This window comes from Pteropus vampyrus, unplaced genomic scaffold (assembly GCF_000151845.1).
Source record: "Pteropus vampyrus isolate Shadow unplaced genomic scaffold, Pvam_2.0 Scaffold1000002181, whole genome shotgun sequence".
Taxonomy (NCBI): domain Eukaryota; kingdom Metazoa; phylum Chordata; class Mammalia; order Chiroptera; family Pteropodidae; genus Pteropus; species Pteropus vampyrus.
In genome coordinates this window covers 85621-91328 of record NW_011916583.1, presented here as the reverse complement: position 1 = coordinate 91328, position 5708 = coordinate 85621, and positions in this window count along the sequence as shown.

Genomic DNA, 5708 nt, shown 5'->3' with positions numbered 1-5708 from the left:
ACTTCATTGTTGAGACTTAATTTGTAGTCGGGTTGATATCTCCCTCAGAAAGGCTGTGCTCTGCAGAAAAGAGAGGATAAACATACTGTCAAGACTAGATAGTTACATCCAAACACACAAAATCCCAAAGGGGAGTGTATATCTTCAGAAAGTATTAAGTGCCAATGACTCTCCTGCCCTCACGTAACTTGCAGTTTAATTAGGACAGTTATTTAACAGTCGCACGGAAAATTATATAATTCAAACTTGTGATAGATGCCACAAGAATAGATTATGGTAATGGCAGGCTGCTAAATTGAGGCATCAGGGAGGCAAAGTATCATGAGGCTCGTAGACAGCGTTTGTAGAAACCTGTCCTGGGAAGTGGTAGAATGTGGGGCAGACAGTGAGCCTCCACCTGAAAGGAGGAAGGAGAAAGCTACTTTTTAAATAGGATCAGGAACCTGAGACAGTAACTCCTCTTAGAGATGTTCCATGATGGGTCAGTCAGTCCACCCTAATATCCATAGAGTCCTCATGTCTTTAAAAGTTGAAAGAGGCAGTAAAGCATAGTGACACGCTTCCAATTCCAGTCATGCTCAATTTGTATAATTTGGTGATGAAATATACATATACATATGTATACATATGTATATATTGGTGCGAAATTCAGATATAAGTTCCACATGGTGCAGTTCAGCCCATAGATTCTAAGAGGTGTGAGGCCCCATGAAGAACAATCTGGATCAGCTCCTGTCAGTATTGGGGTTACCACTCAGCTTCTGTCACAAAGAGTAAAAAATCAAAGAGATTGCATCACAGCAAATCATAGAAACATACAGACCTTGTCAGCACGTACCCAAAGGATGGTGGCAAGTGAGAACTCAGAGTAAAACTGGAGGAGTCTCAGTGCCCATGTTGCCAACCTCCTGCCCAGGTGGCGTAGAGAGAGATTGTGTTCCCCACGTAAGGAACTGTCCCATTGTCCATGGCCTGTGCGAGAGTGGACAGACACTGAATCAATGACACACACACACTGTATAGAAAAATTTGAGAGGGAGTAGATGATCATAGATGATAGCATCAATTCTACATAATGGGATTTCAGTATTGTCTAATCTTCTGTATTTTATACACTTAATTAAAAAAAAAGATTAGTGAATAAATATAATGGGGTAGTTTGTGTAGAAGTGAGTCATATCCCCAATAAGTTTGCTTGGCATCAAGTAAAAACCTAACTTAAGTGTTTTGATGAATGCAGCAACAGCATGTGTGGATTGTGCAGGAAGAAATGATCTTGGAGGAAATGAAAATGACACTGGCAATTTAGCTGAATTTCAAAACAGGTGGAAGGAGTCAGACCTCTGTCTTTGAAACAAAGTGTGATTGTCTTGTTCACTCTTTGTTAGCTTATTTCCCACTGATTAAGTTCCTTTCAGAAAGCCAAAGGCATATTTTTTTCTATTTTTTTTCTGCTCTTCTCCTTGGCTTTTCTTTCTCGAGCTAGGAGAAGGGCCTGGCAGCAGCTCACTTCATACTTAACTCATCACCCTCATCAGTACACTCTTTCTGCCATCAGCCATGCTCCCTAGTCATGCTCCCTAGTCCTTCAGAAGCAGCAGCACCAAGGACTGGCAGTCACTCTGTGTTGTCACAGATTTCCCTGAGGGCCTGTGGGAGGAGCATCCCAGTGAGAGGACAGATAAGGGGCATGCCTCACCAAAGTAAGCTCTCTCTCTTTCTCCTGCGAGATACATGGGACTTTATTACTTTATCAGTAATATGAAAAAGTGAGCATGTACCTTCCAGATGATACAAACTTTTACTTGGTAGCGAGAGTGTAGAAAGTGGGTCTAGTTCTAATGGAAAACTGATCCTAAAGTCCTTCAAAAATGACAGCAGCAGTTAGAAACTGTATCGAGAGAGCTTTCTTTATCTTAGCAGTTTTTCCTTTTTGGAAGAGAAGTTGGTAATTGCCAACTCAACATGGCATTGAGAGGCAGTTGCTCCAGTGATTTCATACCATTAGGCCTGACTAGTTTTGTCCTGTGTTTGCTGCTGGGTTCTGTTGACACTTCGGGCATTTTCCATCTGGTTTTCTAATGTCACTGAGTTAAGCCAAAGCCTGTGCAAATGGGACTGGGCATAATGTGACCCTCGTAGTATTTTCTGTCATTTCAGGTCATTCCACTTGCCCATGAAGACAGTGCATATTTTAGAATCCTTCATTTGCTGAGGGAAAATGTAGACACTGAGAAAGTGTGGTATTCTTTCAGGCTTCACTTTGGAGAGCCACCTTGATTCCACCTTCCTGCTGGCAATGAGAGTGAGGGACGTGGTGATAGAAACTGATTGTCTGGGTAACGGACTATGGCCGTGATCTCCAGTTCCAGTGAGGTGGTGTAGGTTTGTGTGCATAGATGTGAGTGTGTGGACATGTGAATCCATGCTGTGTGATCCCAAGTGTGTGTGTTTGTGTGACTTCTTTTTGTTCGAGTGTTTCCCTTGATTGATTTTACTGTAAAGACCAGAGTTGCTGGTTCCAACTTTCTAACATACATGCCTCTCACCATCTCATCATGAATGGATTGATACGTAAGTGTATATATTAATCATCTTGTAGAGTTTGAATGTGCACATTCATTATTGCCAAGTATATTCCCCAATCAACATGGAAACAAATCTCATCAGCACCCAGGATGATGTTCACTGGCTTCTTAATGGATAAACATGCTTTAGAATCTCTGTTAACATGCCATAAAAATTTTATTTAGTACAGAATATAATCTCTCAGTAGTTCTCATGGCATTTAGAATGGTCATAATGTGCCACAGCTGTCACTTCCTTCATTCCCAATGTGTTTCCGTTATAGGAAGGCCTCCAAATGCCTCCTTCCCCCTTGGCTGAGTGCTGGGCAGGGCTCCTCCCTATTGCAGTTGGTCCCAGGTATAGCCCCATGCCACACCCATTTCTGGAGGAATCTGAGTCAGGAGGAGCCTCCAGTGATATTTGGGGTCAATTCCCTGTGAATTTCTCCATAGAAGTCTAGTATTTATCTTCAGACACTCTTGCTGAAAATACACAGTGTCATTCTCATGTGGAAAATCTGCCTCCATCACTCATCTGTTCTGAGGACGTTGTATGCTATGCGAGAAACACTGTGTCCACAGAGAAGAGAATCGACAGTTCTTCCTCACAACTGAATCCTGGGGATGGAGGCCTCAAGGTCACCTTCGAAGGTCTGAAGAGCCTTCTGTGTCCTGCACGCCCACCTCCACGCTCTCTCCTCCATGTTTCTGTGGCTTCCCAGTGATTCCAGCACCTGTGTTTGTGTTGCACCTTTTTGTTGACACCTGTGATGGCCATGACCTGGAGGCCTCAGCCAGGGCCTCCGAGGAGACAGAGCTTCCACAGTGTCAGGGACCTTCAGCAAGGACCGAGGACAGGAGCCTCCCTGCTGCTGCTCTCCCGGGGCATTGCCCTTAGTAGGACTTTAGTTTTGTATTGAATAGATCTAGTGCTAGTTCTAGGTATATGTATATTTAATATGGAAGTTTTTATATATTAAATAACATTTATCACTTGCTAGTTGCGTTAAAAGTGTTTTTTCTATATAATCAAACAGATATAGGAAAATACCTTCAGTTGGAACTGAATGCATTACTGTGAGACAGTCACTCTAGTGACCATACCAGGATCACTCTCTATTTCATACAACGTTCATTGAACCTTTACAAATGTAGTAATTAGCAGCCATCCTGTGTCAGCGTCCTTCTGCGGATATTTTTTTTTTTTTAAGTTTCTTTATTCCATTGATCGTGGGACACTATCACGCAAGATCTGCTTGATGACTTGGATGTCAGGGTCTTTTAGACCTGAAAATCAGCTTAGCTGGTATTAAATTCTTGATTCTCCATTTCTTCCATTGAGTATTTAAATATGTTACTCTATTTCTTTTCCAACACAGTATTTCTTTCAATGAAAGTTGATAAAATTGTAATGTTTTTACTTATAAGTCATTTGCTCTGTGATTCTTGATGCTTAAACGATTTTTCCTATCTTACAAGAACAGTATTTTGCTAGCTTATCACTTGCTGTTAGTCATTCCAAGTGGATGCTCAGTGTTCTCTTCAATAAACGATTTCAAAGTATTGTCTCTTTCTAGAAAAAACGAATTCTAATTGTTAATACTTGCTTTGAATCATTGCTTTGGTTTTTGTTTTTCAGGCACTCAAATTGTTAGATATCAGATATCTTTTCATTGATTCTCTTCAACTTTAGATCGTTGTAACCAACGCTTTTGTACCCTCTTGCTGAATTTCTTTTGCAATAGTGATCCCATTTTTTAAATCTTATATGGCATGGTTGTCACTGTGTTTCTTGTTGTTTCTATTTTATTTCGGCAGGGATTTTTAAATTTTGTTTTTCTTCTTTCCTGAGGTCTGTCTTTTCATTTCTGAATTATTCTATATCTGATCTATAATATACCTCATACTTTGTGTCACTTAAAAAAAAAAAGACTTTCGCATAATTTTTGAAAAATTGCACAGTACATAAAACATCAAGATGGTTGTGGGGTGTGTGTGTGTGTGTGTGTGTGTGTGTGTGTGTGTGTGTATGTGTGATATGCGTTGACTCGCTCCAATGCCTGGCGACTCTGTGAATGAGTGCTGTTCATAGTGTCTTGTACTCAACTCTCCTGCCCAGCTTTTGTAGACTCGTGTGTGTGGCTCCTTTGATGGGGTCAACTCATCTCATATTTGAGCTTCCTCTTTTTCTTCTACCGTCTATTTTTTCCCAATATTATTGTTTTTTCCAAGAAACTCTGACTTCCCATGACGTTTCTGAAGCAGGACTACTTCAGCTTTGTCATTTTGGCCTCCATAGCTGTTTCAAGTTCCATTTGTCCTAGAACTTACTCGTTCGTCTGTCTATAAATCCTAGGTATCTATAGAGCTTTTCTCCAAAGACGTATTTGACGTGAATCATTTTTTTTTCCCCTGTCATCCTTATTCACAGGCCAGCTTTCATATCAGAACAGGTAAGCTGGGGATACGGGTGTACGGTTGACCTTGGTCTGTAATGACACATCCTTACTGTGGTGATCTTTCCTAATCCTTCCACTGCCACTCTTCCAAGTCTCAGCTTTCTCTTGATTTCTTGTCTGTAGTCTCCATTTGAATTGATGACAGAAACAAAATCAGCCACACCTTGAGCCATTTCAGTGTCTTCATTGTCCATGTGAAAGTTGTATATTCCTACTGTAGTCATGATTTTGTCATCTTTACGTTCAAATGCTACTTTGCATTTGCACTGCATTCTTGTAATTTCATCAGAAATTGTGTCCAATCATTGCTATATTCTCCTAGTAAGTTAGAGTCATCTATATGTGTTAAGACATTTCTCTAAATTCCACCAATGTTTACACCTTCCTCTGAGTCTAGTCCACCTGCTTATAGGATACATTCTGCGCACAGACTAAACAAATAGGCAGGTAGAATGCACCCGTGTCTGATCCCGTGTCTCCATGTTGTGTCCTGATAGTGGTTTCCTGTCTCCGTGTTGTGTCCTGATAGTGGTTCCCTGTCACGCATCAGGACCATCAAGTGCTGAGGCAAGCCCGGTTCTTCCAGAGAAACCTATAGGTTTTCATGACTGACACAGTCAAAGGCTTTCCAGTAGTCTCAAAACAGACTCCCGTTATGGAATTCTTTGGAGTGCCCCATCAT